The 18,437-nt window shown below is 40.9% G+C and overlaps 1 protein-coding gene across 1 annotated transcript in view; it reads right to left on the reverse strand.

Annotated features, from left to right (window-relative positions):
- The window catches only part of POU6F2 (POU class 6 homeobox 2), a 623,598-nt gene that overhangs the window by 411,176 nt on the left and 193,985 nt on the right, over nt 1–18,437 (reverse strand). The gene's annotated exons all lie outside the window — the stretch shown is intronic.

Here is an 18,437-nt window from a genome sequence, read left to right on the forward strand (position 1 = left end):
TCGGCTCATTCAAGGAGATACAAGGATCTGACAGCAGAGAAACTGAACCTTTCATCAGTAAGGCTAATGTGGGTCGCATTATACATCAATTTACATACATGACTTCCCAGCGTGACTGTGTAGAGTAATTTCTTTTCATGCTCCGATGGCAACAGCAAGTGTAATTCTGAACACAGAGCAAATAAGGAAGCACCAGCACGATGATTTTATTACCACTGATACGATAGCATCTTTTGTTTCACAATTCCCCTGATAAAACAGCACTGGATAGTAAAATTATACTGAGTGTCAGCGTGTTTAATTTGACAGAATTCACTTTCTGACAGAAAACCAACTATAATAAATTATATAATTAACGCTGTCAAAATAAATTAATTTGTAAAATGTATTCTTAATATTTCACTTTGAGTCAGTCTTACAGATTACATACTTAATCATTCCAAGCAAACCCTTACAGTGTGAAGGTCGGGTAAATACTGTACATTGTCCAATTTATTAAGATCTTGTAATTGTACTTTGAAAACTAGTTCATATGTTTTTTTACTTTAGCTGCGATGCCAATAGCTATCTTAACTCAAAAGAAAACAACATTACAAATTCCAATAAAAATGACTAAGGTCTCCTATAAAAGGTGTTTTATAATAGAGTGCACAGATGGGGTGCTATCATGACAGATGACCTCAGGAGACTGGAGCCATAGTCAAAGGAGATCAACAGAATAGGAAAAGGTTTCCAGATATTCCTTTGTTCGCAGATGACTGACATGCACATTCACATTTAGTATTCAGAATGATCCAGGAAAGCATCATCATAGCCAGTTGTGTATGTTCAGCAACAAGCAGATACCTTCATGTAAGGTCATCTTAGTGGTTTTATAATTATTTTTCTAACAAGGTTTAGTCATACCAAAGTGAATGGACCATACTAGCTACATGTAATCAGAGCCAGAGCAGACCTGATATAGGTTCCAGCAGCACAGTCATCTAGTATAGCCTGGCTGCATAATAATTTATATAGGGAGCAGTACCTTTTGCCAAATTAATTAGATAATTCCAAGTTTATGAAACTTATGAGCCAGTTTCATTTTTTTTGTAAATGCTAATTATTTGCTGTATATTATTTATTGTTTAAGATTGTACTAGCCTCAATTGTAGGCCTATATTTGAAGTTGGTTGGTCACATGTCAAAATACATGACATCATAAAAAATGACAGATCACAATAATTTCTACATGACCTACACCCATGGAAAGGTTCATGGCTTAGTCATAGCTGCTTAATGTACAACTTAGCCTAAATGCCCACTTCCCTATTTCCAAACACCTTTGGCAAAGACCCACTGCAGTAGGCTTTATGATTTGGAAGGTGATATGGTTAAGAAGATGTTAATGTTGACTTTGTTTGAAGCTGTGTCATGCACAATTAAAGCCCTGCAACTCAGAGCAGTAAATGTTTATTTTATATATATATCTATATATATATATATATATATATATATATATATATATATATATATATATATATATATATATATATATATATATATATATATATATATATATATATATATATATATACACACACACACACACACACAATATTGTCAAAAGTATTGAACCCTTTAAAGTCCACATTTTTCAATGAGTTAGAATGACTCAAAATGTGCGCTACCAAACTGCGGAGCAGAACGTTAAAGGGTTAATGGTATCCCAGTCTTAGTCTGTAGAGTTCAATATTAAGTTTGCCCTTTGCAGCTTTAACAGCTTCAACTCTTCTAGGAAGGCTTTCCACAAGGTTTAGGAGTGTGTCTATGGGAATATTTGACCATTCTTCCAGAAGCACATTTGTGAAGTCAGGCACTGATGGACAAGAAGGCCTGGCTCGTGGTCTACATTATAATTCATCCCAAAGGTGTTCTATCAGGTTGCGGTGAGGTCTCTGTGCAGGCCAGTCAAGTTCCTCCACCCCAAACTCCCTCATCTATGTCTTAATGGACCTTGCATTGTGCACTGATGTGCTGTTATGTTGGAACATGAAGGGGCCATCACCAAACTGTTCCAACAAAGTTGGGAGTATGATATTGTCCAAAATGTCTTGGTATGCTGATGCCTTAAGAGTTCACTGAAACTAAGGGTCTAAGCCCAACCCCCAAAAAAGAACCCCACACCATAATCCCCCCTCCACCAAATGATTTGGACCAGTGCACAAAGCAAGGTTTATTATAATAAAATATTTTGTGATAAAAGTTTTTATATATGATTGGTAGGTCTATGTAGGGTCAGTTTAAAAGTGTTTTAAAAATACACTCCAGCCAAAATCAAAATATAAGCCTTTACATGCAAAAATGGAGCACAGACAATCTGTTTATTACTTAAATTTTTCTTCCAAGCACTGATTTTGTGCCCATGTCCATCTCATTTCCTTTTTTCAGGAATAGATATTTTCCACAGTCACCAATCAGTCAAACCTGCTATGGAAGTTTGACTGTGATTGGTGACATCACTCCTACTGCCCTCCTACTGACCCTGTGAGATGATCTGTGTGCGCTATGGATACTGTGGGTTATGGACAACTCAGATTAAAGTAAAGGGTGAACTTTCTGAGTTTCGCACATCTGCAGTGTGCTTATTAATTCACTGATTGGTTTTCACTTGTTGCCTGAAATTGCTATTTAAATTATAAATAATACAACTATTGCATGCTATAATCATATTACTTTAGTGAATAAAAAGCAGAAAAGAAGTCAGGCATTATCCATTTACTTTTTTCTTCAAGCATGGCCTTTAAAATGTTATTTAACCAATATATTTTCTTATAAATAATTTAAAATGTAAAAGTATTAAAACAGCAATAAAATTGACTACTACATATGATTCAATGGAACTTTTATCTCTGTGGCTTTATGTCAGTCAGGACATAGGCACATAATAGGATTAAGTAATAAATGTGCAAAGCAATTATGCGTAAATTTGAAAATCTGATTAATCTGTAATATCCTTTGTGCAGAAAGTCAGAAATGGACATTGCTCTGGGAATACTTACAAGCACTCAACTGAAATATCTAAATTGATTTTGGAACAAACTAATAAAAACACAGAGACTTGCTGACATTTTTATAAAGTGATTTCTGTCAAAATACGTCTGGCATTTAAATGACCACTGTCATTTCCAGATCTAGAGAAGATGCCTATTATAACTGTGAAAAACAAAACAAAAATAAAAAAAATGTTTCCTTAAAATATCACTCAGAAAAGGAGAAGTGTTGATTTAAACATCATCACAGACAAAATTTTAGGCATGCCAAGTTAGTTTATTCTGGATATATGTATGTTTTATGTTCATTGCAGTTTTTTTTTCCTGTAAAAAAAAAAACAGGATTTAGAAGTAAACATTGTTTCATTTTGTTTTTGTGCAGACTATCAGACTGGCTAAACTATCCCATCTCCTGGCTTGACTGTGTGGCTGCTATCAAGAAGAGCTTACTTCTCAAGCTCTTAACCTTCATGGTCTTTCTGATCTCATTTCCTCTATACACCATACGTGTGCTTAAAAAAATTATGAGGATCAGAAATACCCCAGATTGCTAGATCCTCTACAAAACTAAATTGAAAGATGTTTTGGGAAACCTGCACCTGGGTAGTAATTATAACTCCACCCAAAAACTCAAATTGTGCAACTCTCTCTCCTTCGTGTCACTGTCAATGTGTCAATGTCTTTTTTATGAGGGACCCTGGAACCTTATTTCGCTGCACCAATTATTATTGCTAAAGTTCTGTGGCTCCCACCTAAATACAGACAACATTAGCTAAAACCCATATGAAACATTCTCTGAAGGCGTAGAATGATAACAAATACTCCAGCAAACTTATATCCCTTCACCTGCTCATCTTCACAATATGGAAGTTTTGACACCCCCCAATCTTTTGACAGTGGTATTCCACTAACTTTCACAGAGTATATGACCTAATATCTTTTAAAGTGGGAGTAAACTCTCATGGTTGATATCTACCAATAGGTAAGCCTATAACAAGACTTACCTATAGGTACAGTAACTATCTCCTAAACATTCACCGTTTAGGCGTTATTTACTTGTAAATGGGCCAATGACGTCACTGGTGCATGCGCTCTGAAGGGACGGTATGCCTTTAGAGCCTTGTGCCGTAAATGGCAGCTCCCGTACACATGTGCAGGGTTGATGCCATTTTGGTGCAGCCGATCAGATGGCCAGAGGACATGAAAATGGAAAGAAAACCAGGTGAAGATGGATGCCTTGTCAGTGGTAACAGTTCCTCCCAGGAGGACTTTTGCTTTAAGGTAAGTTTCACATAATGTGCTAGCATGCGATGTATATAACGTCACCTTTCAGGTTAAAAAAAAATTATAAAAAAAAAAGCATTAAGGAGTCAGATGTTTCAAAGTTATTTTTTTTAAAATAAAAAATAGTACTTGGAATTAAAATATTATACTATGACTCCACTACGGCACACTCCCTTACCTTTCAGACTGACCCTGTTTGAGACACCATATTATTCTGGAATAATTAATTCCATAAACTTTTTTCTACTGTGTTCTCAACTTCTACATTTCTCCAAATGTGGGAGAAATAATGCTGATGCCAGAGGACTGGGAAGACTTCTGGTTGGCCACTTCTAAAGCCCCATACACACTATCAGATTGTCTGCTGAGTTTTTCCTTCAGATTTACCAAAACTCAACAGACAATCTGATAGTGTGTACGGGGCTTAAATCTTCTAAAAAACTATAAACTTCTGATGCTTTGGTAGCTTTTATGAACTCATGTTGCCTGGATGCTATTGGGATATTCCCCTCACCTGTTTCAGAGTCTGCCCAGAAAACAGTATCCACTATCACATCTGATGGACCTGTCCTGTAAGTAAAATTGCCACGTGCCTTGTCAATTCTACCCTATTAGATTGTCACTTCAAAATTAGCTTCTGGAAAGCCCCTCTAAAAACATCCACCCACTTACACTAAAACTGAAACGAAACACATTTGCTAACTGAAAAAAGAAAAAAATGACTTCCATTGAACATGATAGGCCTCTCTTCATTGAACACTTTAACCTCAGCCGCTCAGGACCTAAACCCCTGCGCATTACACCCCCCCTCCCGAGATTGTATCCTTTTTTTCCCTGCTCACCTTGCTTTTTTTTCTCTTCTTACTTTTTCTTCCTTTCCCCTAACTTCTCCAGACCCACTTTTATATCTATCCTTCCTTATGAAGTCAATGTTTACTCCTAATAATCAACCCTTAACCCTCCCATTTTATGCTCATGTTCCTTGATGATCTCTAGCTATACCCCCAAACCCCTAAAAAAACTCTATGGGCCTTTGGTCTGCACCTCGTACTTTTCTTTTTACCCTTAGCTGAACAGTAATTGCTTATCTACACATGCATACCTTATCTGTATTTTTCAATTGACCAGTGTTGTACCCTTAACCGATATATGTTAAGCATATTTCTTCTACCAAATAGTTGTACTTCCTTAAAGTGGTTCTAAAGGCTGAAGTTTTTTACCTTTATGCATTTTATGCATAAAAGTAAAAAATCTTCTGTGTGCAGCGGCTCCCCTCAGCCCCCCAAATTCTTACCTGAGCCCCCTCCAATCCAGTGATTGTTCACGATAGCCTCGGCTGTACAGAGATTCTCTCTCCTCATTGGCTGAGGCAGGAGCCCATAGGCTCCCACTGATGTAAATTACAGCCAGTGAGCCAATAAGGAGAGAGCGGGGGCAGGGCCGAGCCACGACTACGTCTTATGGACACATATAGCTGTGGCTCATGAGTAAGCATGCAAAGGCCCCCCAAGACAAGTGGCTTTCTCTGGGAGCACTGCTTGAGGGGGAGTAGCCAGGAGCACTGGCAGGGGACCCAAAAAGAAGAGCTGCAAAACCACTGCACAGAGCAGGTAAGTATAACACGTCTGTTGCTTTTTACAAAAAACAAAGCTTTAATATCACTTTAACTTTATGGTAAAGCTCCAGTAAAAAGTGTTTGGTAAGGAAAGGCACCCTACCATTAAAGTATATGTATTGTTTTGGTTAGCATAGAAAAGTGTTAAACCACTGCCAGGCTACTTTCATGTCGTCTTTTGTACATTTGAGGATATTTCTATTTATTTCCTTGTCCCAGTGATACAACAGAACGTTAGAGGAAGTCTCCAAAAAAATGAGGGGATTACCGCTCTTAGAGAATTGTCTTCAGAACAGGTGTCACCATTGGAAGATTTCACTTCACCTCCTGTTGTCCCATTTCCTCAGCTTCTTTCTGGGTGAATCCCTCACTGCAGACAACACAGGGTCTAAACCTTCTCTGCTCTACCCAAAATGAAAAAAAGGTTTTACCTAGAGATTTACATTAGCTTTCTTACACAAACAAGTCAAGATTAGAACTCTAGCCAAAATGTTAAATACATATGAATCTGTGTTAGGAGGAACACACTTTACTTTCTGTCCCAGTGACACCATAGGAAGTGAGCGGAATGCCTCTGACAGAAACACAGAAGACAATTATATCCTGCTAGAAGCTCTCATTCACACATAAATAAAAAGATTTAATTTTACTACCTGCTCCAGTAACCATTCAACAAATAAGGAAACTTTTCCCAACAGGACCACAGAAAACAATTACAACCTAATGAAGGTTACCATACTTCCTCACTCTATATAAAAAAAAAAAGAAGAAAAGAAATGTACTTTAGTTTGGAAAGGGCAAGTAGGGGTTGGACCATTTGCCAGTTTTTCATTGCTGTTTATTTCCCTATTCTGTAGATTTCCTCCTAATTCCTGTTAAGACATGATGATGTGAGACAATCCACTGAGGACACAGACAAAACCAAAACAATGGAGTAGAGAAAGGCTGGTAATTTTTAAGTTGTTTTATTGCTGTCTGTACTTTAGGCGTCCATTTAAAAATCAGTGGTGATTAAGACATGATAATGTGAGACATTCCACCGAGGACACAGACAAAACCAAAACAATTTTTTAGTGGAGTAGAGAAAGGCTGGACATTTTTAAGTTGTTTTATTGCTGTCTGTACTTTAGGCGTCCATTTAAAAATCAGTGGTGAAATGCAGATCACAATGTGATGTGTGTATCTTAGCTGAATAAATTGGTCTCTAAGTGACACAGGGATTGATTTACTAACACTGGAAAGTGCAAAATCTGATGCAGCGGCCCAACCCAGGATTCCATCTACTCCTCACCCATTTGCCATTTGGGCCACCCCACCTCCCAGATGAGATCATTGGCATCAACATTAAGACTAACTTTTGTTTTTCCCCCCATTTGATCTTTATTTATTCAAGGTTACAGCAAATGGAACTCTCTCGCCATGCTTTGCAGTGATTGGACTCTGCCGGCTCTGAGCTGAATCCCAGTCACGTCCGCTTGACTGCCCCCCTACTCTATACTGGTTGGGGCCTGTTGGCCTCCCATCTGTTCAGTGGTGTCCAAGCTGATGGGCCCCCCACAGATACGTAAGCATAGAGATTTACAGTTTATGCAGATTCTACGGACCCACGGGTTTAGAGTAATGGACCTCATGGTCCGAAATTGACAATGTCATTGGGTCAGTGGGATGACTTTTCCCTTGGCCCCCCCAGGACTGTGCATTGCCATTTTTTTACCCCAGTTTTACAGTTTCTGGTTTTACCGTTTTTTTCTTCCCTTTTTTCTTTTATGTTAGCAACCTCAGTTTTCCACCACAAATGCTTTACAGCTATTGACATTGTACCAGATATGTCCACCAGATGGTGTTGTACCCCCACACATACCCCCTGCCCCTACTGTACTTACTCTCAAGGGTATTGTGGACTGTCCTGTAAACACCTCTGTTGGCCTGGACTCTCCTAGATCTTCAATCGCCCACTTTAACATACCATGGGTCTTAAATTAATCTCCCATAACATTAAAGGATTTAACTCCCCTCACAAGGAGGAGGAGGAAAACATTTAAGTCATATAAGTCACTAGGAACTGATATCCTCCTACTGCAGGAGATGCATTTCTCCACCAATAACCACCCATCCTATTTAGATAAATCCTTTAAACAGTATTACTCCTCCATCTATGAGCCAAGGTCTAGAGTGGCGGCTATCCTTATCAAGAATTCTGTAATGTTTCAGGTTAAGCAGACTTACAAAGATCCAAACAGTCACTTTGTAATAGTCAGGGGCTCTATTCAGGACAAAATGATAACCTTGGCCTGAGTGTAAGCCCCTAATGTGTCACAGACCACATTCTTTAAAAACTTCTTTCAGTCTTAGATAGATTCCACTCACCCCATATACTGACCGGAGGAGATTTTAACCCAGTAGCACACTCTGTTATGGATAGAAGCCACACAGGTTCTTCTTCTAACGCCTTTCCAAAATCCCTTCAACACTCTCTAGTCCCATCAGCTAATAGATTTCCTGGAGGGCACACAATGTAGGCTCTCTGGAATACACCTTTGACTTTCACCCTCACGATAGCTACTCTCGCTTGGATTACATCTTCTGAACTCCCTCCTTAATGGCAAACTCCACCTCGGTGAACATACATGTCTGTCCATGGTCGGACCACCACATGGTATCCAGCCACTATTCCTGTATAGGCCTCCCCTACGCTACCAGAACCTGGCACCTCAATGACTCATTACTTACAGATCCTATAGTTGTGTCTGAGCACCTCACCGGCTACTTTAGACACAACAACATTGACAAGATATTCCCCACATCCCTTTGGCAGCCCATAAAGCTGTGATGAGGGGCCACTTAATAGAAATCCCAACCACTAGAAAATGCTAAAAACTGCAGGAAACTTGTAAACTCACCTCAGACCTTCACAAGACTTGCTTCTTTAAATAAACAAAAAAAGGAGAGCCCTAGACACCTTACTCTCAGAACACACTGAAAAACCCCTTTGATGGGCTAAAGCCCGTTTCCTCCTTCATTTCAATTCAGCTTCAACCATGTTTGCAAGGAAACTCAAGCAGACCACTCAACCGACACACCTGTACAAACTAAGAGACAGTGATGGTAATCTCACCACCCACCCTAAAGAGGACCTGAGCATCTTCTCCTCCTACTACCAAAAACTTTTTTCTGGTCCTAGCTCCCCACTCTCTCTCTCCCCCATACCTGGTTGGATGCTCTTGCACTTCCCCAGCTTTCTGAGGAGCAACTGCAAATTCTCAATGCTCCCTGTACTGCAGAGGAAATACGGATTCTCTGCTACCTATTATAGAAAAAAATGCCAAATCCTTAATCCCCAAATTGGCAAATATCTCCCTAATACAAAACCAGGAAAAGACCACACCCTCCCCCAAAATTTTCGCCCTATCTCAGTCATTAACGTCTTAAAGATCCGTGGCCGGATCCTAACGGAATGCCTGGCCTCGGTTATTACAACACTGATATCCCCTGACCAAATGTGCTTTATACCATCCAGACAGATCACTGACAATATTCGCTTAGCAACAAACATTATCCAAGATGCTGACATTTATCCCAAGAAGGTACTACTCCTGAGTCTGGACATTAACAAGGCCTTCGACAGTGTCCTTTACCCCTTTTTAGACACCGTTTTATCCAAATTCGGATTTAACTGTGAATTTATTAATGGATTTAAGGCCCTATATCACTACCCCCAAACATGTATCAAACCCCCAGGGAGCAATCATTTGCTCTGAACCATGGAACCAGACAGGGCTGCCCCTTTTCCCCCCCTTTTATTTGCCCTCACAATAGAACCCCTAGCCTGATCCATCTCCATTAACCCTAATATCAAGGGATACAGGAAAGGTGATCAGGAATTTTAAAATCAGTCTATATGCAGATGATGTCCTATTATTTATCTCTGACCCCCTAATTTCCCTGCCCAAGCTTCTGACCTCTTTAGACTCTTTTTATCATCTAACAGGCCTGGGAGTAAACCCATCCTGGAGCCATAGCTCACTGCAATACCTAGGATTAAATTAGCCCCCTCACTTAAACAGATGTACTCCTTAAACTACCCACAAGCCTTTTCCACTGTAAAACGCCTACTTAACCAATGGTCCTCATACAATATCTCATTTCTGGGCCGCATCCAAGCAGTCAAAATGTCTATTTTCCCTAAGCTATTCTTCCTCTTTAGATCACTGCCTCTGTATGTCTTTCGCTCCACATTATTGACAATTCAATCGGATCTGCTTCAATTTATATGGCAAAATAAGAAGACCTGACTAAGCCACCCAATGATGTATAGGGCCCGAGTAAGCGGCAGCTTGGGATGCCTGGATCTATGGAAATACTTCTTGGCATCCTGCCTTATCCAACTGTTGCAATGGCATGCTTCTCCTACATCCATACCATGGCTACAGTTTGAGCGGATCTCGGTGGCTCCATACTACCCTCCAGGTCTCCTCTGGTCACGCTCATTATCCCCCGAAGACATCACTCCTCTTAATAATATTGTGGGTCAGTCTCTGTATCTCTGGTCTCTCTACTGGAATAAATTTAAATTAAAATCCAACCCATCTCACCTGTCTTCATTTATGGTGGAACCCTCATTCCCTCCAGCCTTTAACACAGGCACATTGTTCCATAGATGGACTGTGCAAGGGCTAGTAACCTTGGATTCTCTATTACAGGGCATATCATTTTGCTCATTTACAGCAGACTTTTGCCCTTAGTAGATCAGATTTTTACCAATATTTGCAGATAAGGCACTTTTTATCCACTGCCCTGGTTGGTGATGTCGAACTGACAAAATCACCATTTGAGATCTTATGTGGAGCAGCCTCCAGGGATAGGGGGGCTATCTCAACCCGATACCTCAATGACTACAATACCACTATAAAATCTGTATTAATCTGTATCAATGGTGGGATGGGAGGCTCAGGAATTCTCAGAGAAAGACTGGCAAGACATGAATAACAACATGCACAAATGTACACTCTCCATATCCATTAAAGAAATGGTCCTCAAACTACATACCCGCTGGTACTATACCCCAGACCACTTACACAGGATTTACCCACTGGTTCCTGACACATGTTTTAGAGGATGTCAGGACAGGGGTACACTTTTACACACATTCTGGTGTTGCAAAGCCTTAGGACCCATATGGCAAAAAAACACCTCACCGATAGCCCTGTTAACTGGAGCGCCTGTTACCCTGACTTATCAAATATGTATACTGTTCGCAGGACTCCCCCCCCCCCCCCCCCACAACAAAAGTTAGCACATACACTCTTTAGTGCTATTCAATGGGCTATCACTCTAAATTGGAAGCACCCCTCTATGTCATGGTCACAGGTGTCCCTACACATGGAATCCATTAAATTGATGGAAACGGTGCATTATACTCTCCTGGACTCTATTCAAATTTTTGATTGGAAGTGGGGTATCTGGACATCTCATCTGCTTAGCACAGGTCTTCTAAAATTAAAAAAAACAGTGGATAAGTGTGCCACTCCCCTTTACTGACACACTCAGCTGGTGTAATCTGAATCTGGTTGAATTGTATTACAACCCCTACATGTGTGTTGCTTGTATATAACAGTTTCTAGATTTCCCTTTCTTTCTTTTTTTCTTTCCTCTCCAATGTTTTGGTTCACTACCTATTTCATTACTCTTTAAAGGCAACATGATGCACTTGCAAGCTGTTTTACCCTGCCTCATGTCATGAATGTACTTATTGTCCTCTGTGTACACCCTGTTTTTTTTTTTTTTTTTTTGTTATAGCTCAATAAAAACGTTTTTAAACAAAAAAAATGGATTGGATTTTAAGAGGGAATTCCGTGCAAAAAAACACAGAAAAAAGTATTTGGCCAGCCCCCCCCCCCCCCCCCAAATTATACAAGACCCTGATCCAAACATGCTACCTAGGTAGCCAGGAACAGGAGGGACAAGTGTGTTCTCCTGAACCATGCCAGGCTACCGCATGCCATCTTGCCAGGGAGCTCCCCTTGGAAAAGTTACCATATTGATGGACAAGTTCCCCCTCCCTACAACCCTGCTTTTTGGTTGTGGGGGTCTGTGGGGTGGGCAGAGGAAAAGCCCCCTTAATACAACCCCCCATGTAAATGGCCCAATACCCATACTCGTTTACCAAAAAAGTAAACAGTATATAAACACATTTTTGACAAGCCTTTTCATTTAAAAAAGTCCCATAATGTAAATCCATCATTAGTTATGTAGTCCAGTAATGCAGATTCCAACTGGCAAGGTACACCCCATGTTGAGGGCATCATGTGGCCTGGTATGGTTTTAGAGGGGAAGAACATGCTCAGATGAGGGTCTAGCATGGATTTTTTCAAAAACCCCATGCTTTTTTTTTTCTTTGGAAACCTTCTCATCTGGGATTTGATTGTCAGCAGCAGAAGCCTGAGAGAGAGAAAGGAGAGAGAGAGAGGTGATACTGCTCTCAGTCACAGAACGGGATCAAAAGAGGAGCCGGTAAGTATTTGGGGGGGGGGTCTGGGGGAGAGCTGATACTGATTGTTTTTTGTATGTATCAAATGCATAGTAAAAGTACATAAAAACAAACTTAAGTCTTTAGAACCACTTTAACCTCTCCGGCAATATAGCCAAGTGTGGCTTGGGGTGGATTTTCAGCACCAAAAGTGATAACCCCGAGCCCCACTTGGGATTGCATTGCATGATTCAGGTACAGCAAACTTACCTTGTCCCCAGGATCCTGCGATGTCCTCCCCGCTCTGTGTGTGAGCTGTCCTCCACTTGATTCATCACAGCGCCGAGCTCCATTCCCCATGAGCGTTGCAACGCACAGGGACGGAGAACGGCGCTAAATTCAAAAAGTAAAAAACACAATACATATACAGTACACTGTAATCTTACAGATTACATTACTGTATCAATTTATTTCACATCCCTTTTGTCCCTAGTGGTTTGTCTAGTGCCCTGCCTGTAGTTTTATATTATAAATACTGTTCTTTCTGCCTGAAAAATGGAGATTGTCTGTAGCAACCAAAACCGTTCCTTTACATCAAAAGTGGTTTTAGACTAGCTAGAAAACTGTGATAGTAAATAAGAATCATGTGCAGAATTGAGGGATAGTGATTTGTGGGGAAATCCATCATCAAACACTGTAAGTAATGATAGCGACAATTCTGCAACTGAGCAAATTTCAGTGTTTTTGATTTGATTCGATTTTTGAATAATTTTTATTATTATTATATTATTATTTGTTATAATTAATTATAGTTATTTATTATGTTATAATTTATGATTTTGTGTTTCAAACTTTATCATAGCCGAGATGTCTACTAGACTCTTGTTTGGACAGATTTAAGTGAGTTAATCCTAAGAATTACAGGCTTACAATATAAAACACCACATTTTCATGCAAAATAATTGTACCACTTTCAGCATCAAAAATCTGAAATAATGATACCACCAGGGAGGTTAAAGACCTCCATATTGGCTTGGTGGGAGATGGTCAGGGGCCCTGAATCTTTAAAAATAGGAGGTATTTACTCTTTGATTTCAATGTATTAAAATGTCACAAAGTAACATTTTATTTATCTTTGCACAATGCAGCAGGTTGCAATGCGATTTACTGCATCACGACATGCTGAGACAAAAAAAGTAGTGCACACCACTACACTACACTGCAGTGGTGTAGACTGAACTCATAGGATTTAGGACAAATTGCTTTGTCTATGTTTTGGGACTGTGTTGGGCAAAACTGCCCAGAGTAGCTCAGCTGCCCTGAAAAAGTCCCTGACCCTTTTTTGAAAATGTCGCCATGCCACGCGCTACTATATGAACCAAGTCTCACACAGATCTCCACACATCTCCTGCACAGACTTTGGAAGTCATCAGGAACTGTGCATGGACTTTCTTTGCATTCTTTTATGAAGGGAGGCTACTGTGGGAAACACATACAGTATTTGACCCCGTGTTCACAGATCTGAGGACCCAACATACATAATAATGCATAACATTATTGGATGATCTTACATGCATCCAATTATTTGACATAATATATTAATCACTTGCTTGATACATAAACAACAGTATATTTTCCGGTATCAATCCGATCACTTTCAAACAACTGTGGTTCTAAAAGCTGATTAAAATGAGCTGTTGGAAAAAGAAACAAAATAGTGATGAAAAATAATGGATACATAGAACGTAGGATCAATCATGTATGACCATCATTATATGACAGCACCTATTGTAAAATATAGCATTTGCTTTTGATCACTTACCACCTGCTAGTGTACTATTACTGGTATTTTTTTAAATTTATTGTTGCAGCGCTAACATTTCTTTTTTAAGCATATAAATGAGTTAAAGTGCATTTTAGATATGAAATCCATCTAGGTTCTTATAATGTACCTAGTTATATTATTTGAAAAGCTAAGGCTTTTAAATGTGTTATTCTAAGTGACAGTAAACAACCACTTAAAAATGATATGTCATGGTCAAATAAATAGCCTGTGCTGCTGGCCTATGTTCTACTACAATATACTATTTTATAGTGTGCGTTACATGAATTTTACATACTTTGATCTTTAATAACAATCTGCTATATTGAAATACCAAGCATTGTGCCTGGTAGTTCACTTTGCTTTCTTATAGTATGCACTTTTCAAATTGCTTCCAAGAAGTTATTATACATTGTGTTAACACAATCTAATACAATTCAAACAGTGCACTAAATAAATAAAGTATTCCAGGTGTGATCCAGCAGAAAACCCCATTGTTTGTGTGACCACCAGTTTCATCTCTGCAGCGCTCTATGCATTTCTTATGAACTGAGCTGTAGAGAGTGATGTTGCCGAAGTCTGCACCAAATGCATTAACTCAAACATAATCATGTTAGGGTCACTGAGATCTTCCCAGCTCTCCGGCATATTCAGATGACATTTCATATTCACTGTTTGCTGCTAACATTCACAAGCTAGGGTTGACGATGAAGGTTACTTATTAATAAATGGTAGCTTTCTATGAGCAATTACAACACATCGTGGTTTTGTGTGACAATAATTTCTTATTTAAAGTGGTATTAAGCCCAAAACCAAAAACATATTATATTGCAGCTTGCCAATCATTAGATGTGGTGGCTGCATCGGTTTTCTTTTCTTTGGATTTTTTACCCCTTGGTGATCTGGCACACACCTCTAGTATTAGTGAGAGGCAACTCTGGATGAATGAGCACAGTAGGTACAGCATACAGCAGCACTGTCAGTCTTGGCAGGGGGGTGGGGGGATGCTAACTCTGTTATATAACTTTATTTTATAACTCGTTTTTTTTTTCCTTTTGAGATAAAGGTTTTACATGAAAAAAAAAAACTGATCATTTTAACCACTTCCCGACCTGCGCATGCCGATGTACGTTGGCAGAATGGCGCGGACAGGCAAATGGGCGTACTTGTAAATGGGCGTACTTGTACGTCCCTTTAAATTTGCCGCCGTAGGCACATGCGCGGCAGCTCCTAAGATGGATGCATAGTCTGTGAGCTCCGTCCCGCTGCAGCAGCTCCAGCCTCTATACCAGCACCCTCGGCAGCGATACTCACCTGAATCACATCCACAAGGCAGGTGGAAGCCTCGGGGACACCCTCGATGTACGCGGGAGCGGTAAGGAGAAATCTAAAGCCCGCATTTGAAGCCGCTGTGTCCCTGTCAGAAACAGCCAAGATGGCGGCGGCTCCACGCTGCTCAGGCCCCGCTTGTTCACCTAGCCCACGCACAGCAGCATCCCCATCCATACTGCCACCGGACCCTTTGTCTGACTCCCCCCCCCCCCCCGGTTGCCACATCTTCTGCTTCCACAGCGTCCCTCCTGGAGCATACCCTGGCGGACTTGGGCCTCTCACCGATGGAGGCTGGCCCACCTCAGTCGCATCCCTCACTACAGCCTGAGGCTTCAGGCCTAACACACAACATGAATGTGTCTGAACTCTTTGCTAAATTTGCTGATCTCCTGAACATAACAGCACACAAAATTACAAGCGATATCAAAGCTGATCTTCAACATATAGGCACCCGCATTGAAATAGTTGAGTCTAATTTGGAAACCACTATTACCAGGACCAATCAAAACACGGCTTGCATACAGAACCTACAGGAACAATTGGAGACTGCACAAGCTAAAATTGACGACCTTGAAAATAGAAATCGAAGGTACAATTGTAGGGTCAGGGGGCTCCCTGAATCCTATAAAGATGTCCCTGAAACAGTCTCTTCCCTCATCAAAACCCTAATTCCGGATATTCCGCACCACCGACTGGAATTAGACAGAGCTCACAGAGCTCTCAGGCCTCCCAGAGCCGATGGGCTTCCCCGAGACATAGTGGTTAAACCCCACTTCTATTCGGTCAAAGAGGAAATAATGTGCAAATCAAGATCCTTACCAAAGATCATTTTCCAGGGGCATCATCTGCAGATCTTTGCTGACTTGTCCCCGTCTACTATCCAAAAAAGGAGAGCCTTGAAACCTCTGCTTCAAGTCCTGCTGGACAAGGAAATCAAGTACTGGTGGCTCTTTCCATTCCAACTCAAGTTTATATTGAGAGGCAAAGCTTACACTTTTGGTTCCCTACATGAAAGTGAAAAACTCCTGCTGCAGCTAGGTCTCATCAGCCAGACTCCAAATCCCACTCCACATGGAAATACGCTACAGTCTGCTAAACGACAACTGCTTACCAGCCCCCTGCCTCCAGTATGGGAGACTGTACGATCTAAGAAATCTAAGGAAACCGGACTCCCCTGAGAGTACCAACCACAAGATCTTCAAGTACTTTGTAACTTCTCAGATGCTCCCTGGGAGCAACTGCTACCCCACTTGTGCCTTGGGAACTGACCCTTTTCTCTGTCCACTACCTTCGCACCCAACCATAGCGGTCGTACGGCGGACATTTTTATTTTTGGGAGGGAGGTGGGGAATGGGACTGGACCTTTTCTTTTTCTCCCTTGCTGTCACCTGGGGTCGTTTCAGATTCCCCCCTCGTTCCCCCCCCCTCGTTGCTGATTCTCTCCCTTCCCCCTGCCAAATAACCGGGACTTCCATTCCTCTTAAGTTTCAGGTGTTATTTATAGTTTTGTTCATATTTTTTCTTTATATTTTTCATATATTGTTATACCACATTTCTTGCTACATATTGTGCTCTCGGTCCTCCCTCCTCCATTTTAGCTCATCCCAACTTATTGATAATGGTGGAGGAGTGGGGGACGTGGCTCTTTAGGTGCCATATATAATTTTATTTTTGTATGTTTATGGTTATCCATAATTGATGAGGCCTACCTGCTGGGGCGGTGCTCATGTACCCCCCATTTGTCTGGCTCACTGGGGCGTTTTGTTCCTAGTAACTGGACAAACCTTGTCCCTACTTTTTGAGGGGATGGGTTGTATGTATGTCTTGTCTTCACTTTTGGAGGACTCTGTCCCCTCCACTCTACGGTTGGCTCTCTTGTCACCCGACCTTCTCTTCTTCTTTCTCTCTTTTTTTCCTTCCATCTGTACTTATTCTTCCCTTATCGTTGCAGGAGTCACCAGGGGGTCATTTCAGCAAAACATTCATCTCCTTCCGAGGACATTTCCATGGAATGTAAGTTGGGTCAGGCTCAGTGGATATATGAGGGTAAGTGCTTATGTCTTTTCTGGCGGTCCTCCCTCTCTGCTCAATGGCTGATCCAACCTTACCCACACTCTCTCCACTTAAAATAATTTCCCACAATTCTCAGGGACTAAACTCTCCTCTTAAACGTTGCAAAGTATTCCAGTATCTACACAAACATGGGGTGGACGTAGCTCTGCTTCAGGAAACACACTTCCCTAAACGGTTCAACCCCTCCTTTATACACTCCAAATTTCCCCTATTTTACTTAGCCAACGCAGAGGACAAAACTAGGGGAGTGGGCATTTTTATCTCTAAACGCTGTAAATTCACACTAAAATCTGAATTCAAGGATGTGGAGGGCAGGTTCTTGTCATTAGTAGGTGACCTTGATGGTAAATTGTACTCATTTATATCCTACTATGCACCCAATAAGGGCCAGCTAGCCTTTTTTCATCGTATGCTTTCCACTTTAACGCCGTTGCTGGAGGGCACAGTACTTTTCGGAGGGGACTCCAACACTGCATTTGACCAGGGTTTAGACAAATCGCGCCCTCCTGGCAAACGCCTGACCAGACCCACTAATCAAAGCCTTCGTATAGCCAAGTTGCTTTTCCAACGAGGTCTTGTTGACATCTGGAGAGAAGTTAATCCGACTTTAAGAGACTTCACGCACTATTCCAACCCTCACGATTCTTTCTCACGGATAGACCACATACTTGTTGAATCTGCATCCATTCTACTTGCAAAAAGGGCTAGTATTAAAGAGGTGGTCTGGTCGGATCACTCGATGGTAGTATTGACTCTCTCTCGTCCTGCTTGCCACAGGCCATGCAGGCGTTGGAGACTTAATGAGTCTATATT

The sequence above is a fragment of the Lithobates pipiens genome, unplaced genomic scaffold (genome assembly GCF_037356315.1).
Source record: "Lithobates pipiens isolate NorthernLeopardFrog02 unplaced genomic scaffold, aLitPip1_a1.2 Scaffold_19, whole genome shotgun sequence".
NCBI lineage: Eukaryota > Metazoa > Chordata > Amphibia > Anura > Ranidae > Lithobates > Lithobates pipiens.